Below are 12,500 nucleotides of genomic sequence, written 5' to 3'. Positions count from 1 at the left end.
TTTTCTTCACTCTCCCCCTTCTGGGGCTGGACGACACACGACGTTGAGATCCCTGTGCCCGCCGCGGTCCACGCCTAATTCTGCATCACCTTCGACTATTGTGGTCCACGGTCCAGAGCGCTCCGCCTCGCGTGCCACCGATGCGCGAACTCCCGTAGCTTGCCGAAGTTGACCGCCGAGCTAACGAGATCCCGATAGTACACCGGTCCCGCCTCTTCTCTCACGATCCCTTCCAACATTGCACTCCGGAGGTCCTCGTACTCAGCACATTCCCACAGGACATGGTGGAGGTCTTCCTCCGCCAGCCCGCACGCACAGTCACCAGACTCGCTGAGGCACATGTCACGAAGACGCTTTCGGAAGCAGCCGTGACCCGTCAGTATCTGCGAGGTCTCATAGTCCGGCGCGACCCAGGTCGCCCTGAGTCGGCCAGCCACGTCCGGGAAGAATCGACGAAGTTCGCTACCTTTGGTCTCATTCGCCCATCGCTCCTGCCACTCGCGGGTTATGCCCAACCCGATGTCCTGCTTGCGCCGGCTCCACTCCCTTTTGGCCGCGGTACTACGCGCCGCATCCAGCCTGGCAGCACGGATGACCTCGAGGTCTGCCGGCAACACGCCCGCCAGAACGGCGAGCGCGGCGGCGCTGTTCGAGCGGTAGGCCTTGGTCAGAAGGACCAAGGCCGGCCTTTGGGCCCTGATAAGGGTCGTCCGAACGACGTAGAGCGTCGCCCTCTCTGCCCAACACGCCGCAGCATACGTGACCGTCGCTACAAAGGTGCCGTAGTAGAGGATCCGCAGCGCAGGGTACCTAACACCCCAAGAGGTGGTAGATACACGCGAAATCTTGCCGAAGCAGTTCGCAGCGCGCTCACCAATCGATCGCGCATGCTCGGCGAAGGACAGACTTGAGTCGATTGTTACGCCAAGTACGACGGTATGCCGCACCGACTTGATCGACGCACCGCCAAGCTTGATCACTGGGGCCCGCTGGAGCTTCCCTCTGAGCGTCACCATTTGGGACTTGTGCGGCGCGAACGCGAGGCGGTTCCGTTGAGCCCAGTTCTCAAAGAGGGCGATAGAGTCGGCCGCAGCCAGCTCAATCGCACGCCTGGAGTCAGCTTCGATCAGTACGGTGATGTCATCCGCGTACGCAACAACCTTGACCCCCCCCGGTAGCGGCAACCGAAGCAAGTCGTCGAGCAGGACGTTCCACAAAGTGGGACCCAGCACGGATCCCTGAGGACATCCCATCGTGGACACCTTCCACTGCACCCGGTCACCGACGAACATCCCCACACGTCTTCCGCGGAAGTAGTCCGATAACATCCGATAGATGTTAGGCGGACAACCGCCTCGCTTGCACTTGAGGAGAATCATCGGCCACCAGGCATTGTCGAAGGCACCAGAGATGTCCAGAAAAATCGCTTGAACGTACTTTGATGAAACTTTCTTTGCCGTGCTTAGGATCTCGTTCAACGCCGTTACGGTGGACCTGCCCCTTGTAAAGCCGTGCTGGCAGGGGGAGATCCCACTGGTAATCTGGGGCGCACACCATAATAAGACGCGTTCTAAAATTTTACCAAAAACAGGGAGGAGCGTGATCGGGCGATACGCCTTCGGGTCGGACATTGGCTTACCGTTGCCTTTCGGCAGAACGATAAGCCTCCCATTCTTCCATACGTCGGGAAACACCCCTTCTTGCACACACTTTCCAATCACGTACACGAGTTCCGCAGCCGCTACAGTCCATATACGCTTCACCATTCGTGCCGTGATCCCATCGATCCCCGGTGCCGTGTTAGGCAGGGACCTAACTATGCCTCCCAGCGCGTCACGACTGGGTGAAGACGCGTCGCAGCCAGTCGGAATAATGGAGGCCGCGATCCGGACCTCCCTGTGGTACGCTGAGTCCCCAGACGGGTCGTCGTCCGGACACAGAGCGCGCAGCAGGTTATCCACGGCCTCACCGACACTCACCGGATGGCTGTCCGCATACCGGATGCCGTTGATGACGTTAGCGGGAGGACGGAACCGCCCGCTGGCAGCCCGATACGCCTGACCATAAGGGTCGTCGTTACCCGACTCAGCCATCCGGAGATGGAAGCTGTTCTGCGTCTCCACCATTAGGTGTCTATACTTCCTGCGTTCCTCGTGAAATGTGCCTCGTATCCTCTCTTCCTCCGGCCCACCCACTCTTCTCGCTTTCAACCACTTGCAGCGAAGCCGACCGACTTTCCTGCGCATGGCGTCCAGACTGTCGTTCCACCATTCATATCCTCTATCTCTGTTCCTACCACGCAATCCCAGGCATTCATAGGCAGAACACGACACTGCGTCTGTGAAGTCTCGGGCGAGGCCCGATGCATCCTTTCGCATGTCCAGGTTGCCTACTCGCGCGCTGACCGCGGATTGGAAGCGGGACCAATCCACCCCGTTCTCCCGGTAGCGCGGCGGCCCACCGTCGACAAGCTCAGCGCATGCTGAACCCCGGCGTGAAGGGCCATCTATTCCTGTGACGTCGAAGGTGATGATGCGGTGGTCGCTTGTGGACATCCCGACGCGCACTCTCCAGTTCGTCACTCTGACGCGTTTAGTGGTGAGTGTCAGGTCGACGTTTGACTCACCGTTGGGGCCGCTGAAGGTTGCAGGCTGGCCCTCAACATTTTGGAGGACCAGATCCCGGGTTGTGAGGAATTCTTCCACGGACCTTCTTCGGTGTTCAACCTCCGGACCCCGGCCTGTGTACTGGTGGGGAAGGCTATACCACCATGGAGAGTGCGCGTTGACATCCCCGCCAAAGATGATAGGTACTCCACGCCCTAGGGAGTCCAGTACCGTCTCCACGTGCGCCAAGTGCCCGTCTATGGATTCGCAGTACTGGAAGTAGCTTGATATTAGCGCCACTTCCAAGGCACCCCTTCTTAGCAAGGCGACCATGCAGTGGCTAGTGGACAGGTGGTCAAGGGCCACCACTGCCAAATCCGACGCCACTACTACGATGCCGGCCGCGCTGCGTAGACGGACGGCAGATTCATTAGAGGTCGTTTGCACAATAACCCCAGCGTTCCCAATCTTCCGTACTTTTGTCACTTGGACATCCAGGGCACGCGGGTCAACGACCCTCTTTAATTCCGCCTTAGTGTCCTCAGCAGTCTTCAACTTGTCCACACTGTCGGCGGCCGGGTAGAATGCCAGCACCGGGCCTTGCTCCTGAGGGATGGGGACCGAGGTGGCACCTCTTTTGAACTTCAGCGCCGTTGCGTATGAAGGCGCTGCTGGAGCTGCTGCTGGGGCTGCTGCTGGGACAGACGGGGGGGGCGACAGGAGGGCGCGGGCTTCTAGGTTTGCTATTTTCAATTGTGCGCGGCCTAGTTCAGCCTCCGTTTCCGCTAGCCGTAGAGTGAGGGCTGCGACCACCGCCAGCGTGTCTTGGACGCTGTCTCTGATTGAGTTTGTACTCTCCTTATTTAACCTCGACAGTGAGCTGCTGATTACAGTGCCGATGGATTGTAGCTCGGTGTTAACTCGGTCCAACAGCTCCAACTTTGAGCAGGTCATTAGCGCCCGTTTCCTGGCACCTTGCTCGTCCTCCGAGTCAGAGGTCGGCTGCGACGGAGTTGCAGCGGTTATCTGACGGCGCTGCATCTGCGGCGCCGGTGGCGGGGGCGCCTGCATACCTGGTCGGCACAAGCGCACCTTCTCAGTCGGTTGGTGATCCCCCGGCGACGTGAGTGGGCGCTTCAGGGCAGCAGTAGGCGGCTGAGGGCGACCCGAAGCGACGGTTGGCGTGATCGCCATATCATCATCTGGTCTGAGCGCTGCGAAACCTGAAGGTGGGGTCCGAGAAAGGGCGGCACGCGGGGTAAAGGGAGACCCCGCAGGCCCTCCGCGATCCTCCTCATCACTGTCCATAGCGCGCCTTCGTGCAGAGACCAAGTGTTAGGCTGCGCAGAGTTCGTGTATTGAGCTGCGCAGAGTTCGTGTATTGAGCTGCGCAGAGTTCTTGTAACGAAAACGGCCGAACCAAACTGAAGTTGGTCCGACTCAGTGTCCACCAGCTGCCAAAGTCAACTCAACTTCAACGTCACTGTTAACGTCAAACGTCACCGTCAATGTCAAAGTCAACGTCACCGCAACTGACAACGTCACTGTCAATGCCACTATAACCTAAAAACCACGTGCGAACATGTGCGTCGCACGTGGTAGCCTAAACTAACTATCTAACCTAATAGTAGTGCACAGGTATGCCCTAACCTAAACCTAAATTATATACACTACGCAAATTGTCAAATATAATACTAACAAGATTTTACACGACTAATTACAAGTAAAACTATGCTAACTTAACCTAACTTAACTGATGGAGTCCTGTCTCGTGATGATCCCTGTGCTCCCGAGGGATGAACGTCCAACCAGGGGGTAGGCGGCGTTAACACAAGCACATTGAGCACTTTCTAAACCTAAATTATATACACTACGCAAATTGTCAAATATAATACTAACAAGATTTTACACGACTAATTACAAGTAAAACTATGCTAACTTAACCTAACTTAACTGATGGAGTCCTGTCTCGTGATGATCCCTGTGCTCCCGAGGGATGAACGTCCAACCAGGGGGTAGGCGGCGTTAACACAAGCACATTGAGCACTTTCACGTTTGCGAAGCACTAATATTTCCGAGGAAATGAATTTATGAGATCGAAAAATTCGCGGAGCTCGCGCAAACACGTCCGACCGCTGCGGGGGACAGCGGGCATCTCGTTAATCCATTCATGCGCGTCACTAATTAGATGACGAGGCATTTGGCTACCTTAAGAGAGTCATAGTTACTCCCGCCGTTTACCCGCGCTTGCTTGAATCTCTTCACGTTGACATTCAGAGCACTGGGCAGAAATCACATTGCGTCAACACCCGCGAGGGCCATCGCAATGCTTTGTTTTAATTAGACAGTCGGATTCCCCTTGTCCGTGCCAGTTCTGAGCTGACCGTTGAACGGCGGTCGTACAGAACCGCGCCGGTCGCGCACGAGACGAAACCGACGCGGCCTTACGGCTAGGAAGATCCGCGGAAGGCCGGAACGCGGGTCCGGATTCCGCCCGAGCGCCCCGAGAGACGCACGAGCATCGACCAGGCCCGGCACCGGCCGCATCCGCTTCCCGTCCAAACCCGACACGCCCCGGTCCTCAGAGCCAATCCTTATTCCGAAGTTACGGATCCAATTTGCCGACTTCCCTTACCTACATTATTCTATCGACTAGAGGCTCTTCACCTTGGAGACCTGCTGCGGATATGGGTACGAACCGGCGCGACATCTCCACGTACATCCCTCACCTGAATTTTCAAGGTCCGCAGAGAGTATCCGGACACCGCCGCAAATGCGGTGCTCTTCGCGTTCCGAACCATATCTCCCTTCTATAGGATTCCATGGAACTCGAACGCTCAGGCAGAAAAGAAAACTCTTCCCGGACCCCTCGGCGGCGTCTTCAGGCCACTTTGGGTTACCCCGTCGAACGCTCGCTTTGAAACGAGGGAACGATTGTTGAAACGGTTCCGCTGCCGGGTTCCGGAATAGGAACCGGATTCCCTTTCGCTCAACGGGCGTTGTTTGTCACAAAAGAAAACACGCCGCATCGACATAAGATCTCTCCTTGAGCTTAGGATCGACTGACTCGCGAGCAACTACTGTTCACGCGAAACCCTTCTCCACGTCAGTCCTCCAGGGCCTCGCTGGAGTATTTGCTACTACCACCAAGATCTGCACCGACGGAGGCTCCAAGCGGGCTCACGCCCAGACCCTTCTGCGCTCTCCGCCGCGCACGTCCTACTCGTTACGGCATAATGACGCGCGTCCGAGGAGCGCGCGTCCCACTTGCCCGTAACGGTATTGTATAGGCAAAACGCTTCAGCGCCATCCATTTTCAGGGCTGGTTGCTTCGGCAGGTGAGTCGTTGCACACTCCTTAGCGGATTCCGACTTCCATGGCCACCGTCCTGCTGTCATGAGCGACCAACGCCTTTCATGGTGTCCCATGAGCGTTTTTTAGGCGCCTTAACACTACGTTTGGTTCATCCCACAGCGCCAGTTCTGCTTACCAAAATTGGCCCACTTGGCACCGTCATCAGATCTCCGGCTTCATCGTTCGAGTAAGCCGGAGCTCTCACCCATTTAAAGTTTGAGAATAGGTTGAGGTCGTTTCGGCCCCAATGCCTCTAATCATTCGCTTTACCGGATGGGACTGTCGCTGTCGACGCCAGCTATCCTGAGGGAAACTTCGGACGGAACCAGCTACTAGATGGTTCGATTAGTCTTTCGCCCCTATACCCAGTTCCGACGATCGATTTGCACGTCAGAATCGCTACGGTCCTCCATCAGGGTTTCCCCTGACTTCGACCTGACCAGGCATAGTTCACCATCTTTCGGGTCCCAGCATCTGTGCTCGGAGCGCGCCTGCATTCACGGATTGGAAACGAGACGCCTCGGGAGTGCGGGAGGCCGACCGGGACCGGCGCTCCATCCTCCCTACGTTCACTTTCGTTGCGCCTTTCAGTTTTGTGACAAAGACAACTCAATGACTCGCACACATGCTAGACTCCTTGGTCCGTGTTTCAAGACGGGTCCTGCGAGTGCCCGAAAATGACTCATCGCAGACTGAGACGCGCACGGTCCGAGACGTCACGGCTGCGACAGCAGCGGCGCCGCGTCGCGGTCCGCGCTCAGGCAGGACCGCGACCTTCAGTGTGTACGGCGCGAGCTTGCGTCGGGCCGGACGCGCGCGAGGCGCGTGCGCGGTTCACTTCTATACCGTCCGACAGCCGGCCGGCCACCGTCGCGGTCCAGCGGAGGGCGCGAGCCCGCCGCTGGGCGAATCGGACGGCGCTCAAGCCGACGTCGAACGGGTCGCGATGCATTACTGAGAGAGAAGTGCACGACGCCGACGGTACTGGACGGACGCGACCCGTGCCGCGCCGCGGCACCCGCGAGGGGGCACGCGCGCGACATCGAGGCGCGCGCCCGCGCGCCGTCGGATGTCGATGAATCTCTCCGTTCGTTCATTCGAGTTTCGCAGGTTTACCCCTGAACGGTTTCACGTACTCTTGAACTCTCTCTTCAAAGTTCTTTTCAACTTTCCCTCACGGTACTTGTTCGCTATCGGTCTCGCGGTAATATTTAGCCTTAGATGGAGTTTACCACCCACTTAGGGCTGCACTCTCAAGCAACCCGACTCTGAGGAGCGTCCCTCTCGCCGCCTCGCTCCGTCGCTACGGGCCTGGCACCCTCTACGGGAAAGCGGCTCCGTTCAAGACGAACTTTGACGGGAGCGGCGACGGCGAGATAGCGGAACCTCCCGAACACCACATCTCCCGCGACCGTTAAAGCCGCGCGATTCAGTGCTGGGCTGATTCGCGTTCGCTCGCCGCTACTGACGAAATCCTGGTTAGTTTCTTTTCCTCCGCTTACTAATATGCTTAAATTCGGCGGGTGATCCTCCCTGATCTGAGGCCAACGATAAAAGTGGAGGCAGACGCGATATCCGTCGGCTCGACGGCGCCGTTCGCGCACGCGAGCGCGCTCCCCCGCCGCGAGGCGAGAGGGGCGCGCCGCGAGAGCGCACGGCGCCGCCGCGCGAGTCCGGACGTCGAGTCCGCCTACGCGTGCGCGTCAGCGGCACGCACGTACACGTGCGCGCGTACGTCGCCACAGATTCACCGTAAACGGAAGGGTCGGTGGGACGAGCGCGCACGGACGCACGCATACGCACACACGTGTGATATTTTTGAGCGGACCTGCGGAGCGCGTGCGCCGCCGCCGATCGAGAGACACTCTCGTCGAACGGCGCACGCACGCACTGCACCGGACGCGCCACGTGTCGCACTGTGTGGACAGTGTGGTGTGTGTATTTATGCAGCCGGCCCTCAGACAGGAGTGGTCCTGGATGTTTCTCCACGGACCGAAATGTACGTTCGAAATGTCGATGTTCAAATGTGTCCTGCAGTTCACACTATGACGCGCAGTTAACTGCGTTCTTCATCGACCCGCGAGCCAAGTGATCCACCGTCCAGGGTAATGGTTTTCGTTTTCTCGTTTTTTGTTGTGCACATGCGTTGTCGTTTTGTTGGGTGGTACGAGTGAGCGAGTGAGTGAGTGAGTGAGTGAGTGAGGTTAGATCGGTGCGTCTCTGACAACACGAGCACGCGCAAACGCAAACATGTGCGTACGCGGTACGTTAATGATCCTTCCGCAGGTTCCCCTACGGAAACCTTGTTACGACTTTTACTTCCTCTAAATGATCAAGTTTGGTCAACTTCCCAGCAACGCCGACGGCCGTGAAGCCACCGCGTGTCGGTCCGAAGACCTCACTAAATCATTCAATCGGTAGTAGCGACGGGCGGTGTGTACAAAGGGCAGGGACTTAATCATCGCGGGCTTATGACCCGCGATTACTAGGAATTCCTCGTTTATGGGGGATAATTGCAAACCCCAATCCCCAGCACGAAGGAGTTTCAACGGGTTGCCCGGGCCTCTAGGCCAGGGAGAACATGCTGATTCCTTCAGTGTAGCGCGCGTGCGGCCCAGGACATCTAAGGGCATCACAGACCTGTTATTGCTCAATCTCGTGCGCCTCGAAGACGCCGGTCCCTCTAAGAAGAACTTTAATACGCCGCCAGTGAGTTGCGCGACCGGAGTCGCGCACACCTAAATGACGACGCCTATTTAGCAGGCTAGAGTCTCGTTCGTTACCGGAATTAACCAGACAAATCGCTCCACCAACTAAGAACGGCCATGCACCACCACCCACCGAATCAAGAAAGAGCTGTTAATCTGTCAATCCTTCCGGTGTCCGGGCCTGGTGAGATTTCCCGTGTTGAGTCAAATTAAGCCGCAGGCTCCACTCCTGGTGGTGCCCTTCCGTCAATTCCTTTAAGTTTCAGCTTTGCAACCATACTCCCCCCGGAGTCCAAAATCTTTGGTTTCCCGGAAGCTGCCCGCCGAGCCATTGTAGTAACGTCGGCGGATCGCTAGATGACATATTTACGGTTAGAACTAGGGCGGTATCTAATCGCCTTCGAACCTCTAACTTTCGTTCTTGATTGATGAAAACACCTTTGGCAAATGCTTTCGCTGATGTTCGTCTTGCGACGATCCAAGAATTTCACCTCTAACGTCGCAATACGAATGCCCCCAGTTATCCCTATTAATCATTACCTCGGAGTTCTGAAAACCAACAAAATAGAACCGAGATCATATTCTATTATTCCATGCACGAAATATTCAAGCGGCATTTTGAGCCCGCTTTGAGCACTCTAATTTGTTCAAAGTAAAATTGTCGGCCCATCTCGACACTCAACGAAGAGCACCGCGATAGGATTTTGATATTGAACCGTCGCGTTAACGACGGCTCACCGACGATATGCTCCGCAGACGTGTCAGTATCACCGCGGATGCGGTGCACCGACAGCGCGGCGCACAAATGCAACTACGAGCTTTTTAACCGCAACAATTTTAGTATACGCTATTGGAGCTGGAATTACCGCGGCTGCTGGCACCAGACTTGCCCTCCAATTGTTCCTCGTTAAAATATTTAAAGTGTACTCATTCCGATTACGAGGCCTCGTAAGAGTCCCGTATCGTTATTTTTCGTCACTACCTCCCCGTGCCGGGAGTGGGTAATTTGCGCGCCTGCTGCCTTCCTTGGATGTGGTAGCCGTTTCTCAGGCTCCCTCTCCGGAATCGAACCCTGATTCCCCGTTACCCGTGACAACCATGGTAGTCGCAGAAACTACCATCGAAAGTTGATAAGGCAGACATTTGAAAGATGCGTCGCCGGTACTGGACCGTGCGATCGGCAAAAGTTATCCAGATTCATCAAAATTAACGACTTCGGACGCGAGGCCCTCCGTCGATTGGTTTTGATCTAATAAAAGCACTCGTCCCATCACTGGTCAGAGTTCTGATTGCATGTATTAGCTCTAGAATTACCACAGTTATCCAAGTAACCGAGTAAGATCTAAGGAACCAAAACTGATATATTGAGCCATTCGCGGTATCGCCTTAATACGGCTTGCACTGAGACATGCATGGCTTAATCTTTGAGACAAGCATATAACTACTGGCAGGATCAACCAGGGAGCAGATATTGATATTATTATCTAAGCTCTCTTCCCCCCGCCACACGACCCACAAACACACACCCACACTTCGTCCCCAACCCGGAAGCTCGACGGACACACGTCGCACGCGACAGGCGGGGGAGTGGGTGGTGGTGTGCGTGCGTGGCAGAGGGCCTCTGAAGCACGTGATCGCGCCACGGCTCCGGCGAACGGAGCGCGGCGCGGTGCCCGACATTGTGCAAGAAGAGCGTACACGACGCAATCTCACAGGACACGTCCTCCGACCGCACAGAAAAGTATGCCATTAGACACTCTCGCAGTGCTGTCGTCGGGTCCCAAAGAAACTTGAACGTTCTATGAACGAGACGTACATACCACACACGGCGCTCCACTGCTAGAGTGAAGCCGTAAGTGTTTTAACAGTGACTCTGCGGAAAACCACACGTGGGTCGTCGCCCGGAGTGTGAGAGACCGTCATCCAGACTCTCTGATTGCTCAATCAAGTTGGGAGTACACATTGTTCCAGGGCGACACACGATGCCGCCCCGCACACAGTAAATCAAGCTACCGACACCGTGGTTTGTGAATTTCTCGCCGTACGACGATTATACATACTACACGGGGTGTGGAAAAGCGTCAAACGCGATTCCGTCGGTTGCAACGCCGTTGTTTTTTTTTTTTTTGAACGTACGCGCGCGCACGCACCACGTTGTACATTCGTATATATACATACGTACACACACATATAAATTAATATATTAACATGTACGTACGTACACGTATATATTCAATTCAAACGTATCGCAAAAACACGATAACGCGCGCACACGCACAACACGCGCCGTGTCACGTCGACACCCGAGAAGAAAAGCGAGCGCCACCAGACTCTCACACAATCACCTCAAACGTCGACGCGCCACGACCCTGTCATAGTAGTAAACGCGCTGACGGCGCAATCTGTGTACATGTGTATGTGTTATTTTGAACGAATCAAAAAATCGAGCCGTTCGTTTATTGTGTGTCCCGAAAACGGGCCGGAAAAACATTTTCGACTACGAAAATGACTCGGAGGGGGGGGGGGGGCGGGGGGGGGTGGGGGGCGGTCGCCGCCGCCGCGGTTTGGGGGGGTTTTGGCGGATGGGGAGGTGTTTCGTGAACAACTTTTTCTACACTTTCTACTCGACTAGTTGTTGTTGTTGTTGTTGTTGTTGTTGTTGTTGTTGTTGTTGTTGTTGTTGTTGTTGTTGTTTAGGGTATTTACATTTTTAACCGACTTCAAAAAAAAAAGGAGGAGGTTAAGGTTAACCCAAGTGTTCTTAGTTAGGTGAAATGAAAAAATAAAAAAAAAAAACCAACAACACTACCTGTGAGACGCTATATAGAGTCGAAGTGAAAAAAAACTTTTTTTTTTTTTTTTTACTATTGCAACATGTTATTGTAACGTGCAACCAACAAATATATCTATCGTAACTGAAAAGGTGTGAAATAAATAAATTAATTAAACAAATAAAAAAACCCGACTGCATAAATTATACAAAAACTGAAAAGAAAATAACAAGCTCAGTCCACGTGTGTAGAAAGCAATTAGAAAATTAGAAAATTAGAAAACAGTCGGGACCTATTATTATATTGAATAGAATGATGTTCGTCTACATTTTTTTACAGGTCCCGACTGTTTAAATAATTTATTTATTTACACTGTACGATATGTGAAAGCATGAAATCTAATTTTATGCAACTGGTTACGAAAATAATGAAATTAAATTATCATAATAGTACAGCGGTGTATATCGTAGTATTTAACAAATTAACAAAACTTAACATTAGTTAGTGATAATAATTTAATAGGTTTAACCTTGGTAAGCACAATATTGAACGATTCACCACTATAGTTAAAAACGAAAAAATATGTGAAAAAAAAATCAAGAGCTTTTCAAAGTTTGTATTTTAATTTTTTAATAAAACATGACACTGGATTGGCACCGCCTTCAAACTGATCAGAAGGTAGCATATGGGTAAGATGTTATTTTTATTTTTAAATTTTTAGTGTTAGCACACCTAATGAGTGTGAACACAAATAGAAACGTTATTTTCTTATAATAAGTATCTAAGTCCTATAATCCCAATTTTAATTTTATTTAATTTTACCTTAACTCATATACAAAATTTCACTGCCCCTTTATCCACACGTAATATGAATATTGAGAAAAACGTGAATGGTGACTGTCCCCCGTCTTCATCACCAGACCCCCTATGCAGTCACAATCCATATGGTTCATCAAGTCCAAACACAAGGTAGCTACTGTGAACCGTCGAGGAGTTCCCTTAACTCCCCTTCATCTTCGTCACCAGACCCCTAATACAGTCACAACCTATCCAAGGTGGAA

General features: G+C 53.6%; 2 non-coding genes and 1 pseudogene across 2 annotated transcripts; all 3 read right to left on the bottom strand.

The window, feature by feature from the left end:
- The window catches only part of LOC128199079 (large subunit ribosomal RNA), an 8,819-nt pseudogene extending 1,312 nt beyond the window's left edge, over positions 1-7,507 (bottom strand).
- A 404-nt stretch (positions 7,508-7,911) lies between these two features.
- On the bottom strand, positions 7,912-8,068 carry LOC128199126 (5.8S ribosomal RNA). Its single transcript, XR_008251804.1, has one exon. It is a non-coding gene; the product is annotated as a 5.8S ribosomal RNA (ribosomal RNA).
- A 161-nt stretch (positions 8,069-8,229) lies between these two features.
- Positions 8,230-10,132, bottom strand: LOC128199029 (small subunit ribosomal RNA). The gene has a single exon (XR_008251733.1). It is a non-coding gene; the product is annotated as a small subunit ribosomal RNA (ribosomal RNA).
- Positions 10,133-12,500: the final 2,368 nt, after the last annotated feature.

The sequence above is a fragment of the Bicyclus anynana genome, chromosome 18, assembly GCF_947172395.1.
Source record: "Bicyclus anynana chromosome 18, ilBicAnyn1.1, whole genome shotgun sequence".
Classification (NCBI taxonomy): domain Eukaryota; kingdom Metazoa; phylum Arthropoda; class Insecta; order Lepidoptera; family Nymphalidae; genus Bicyclus; species Bicyclus anynana.
Note: the sequence above shows the minus strand (reverse complement) of the source record. Positions and strands in the feature narration are given on the sequence as shown.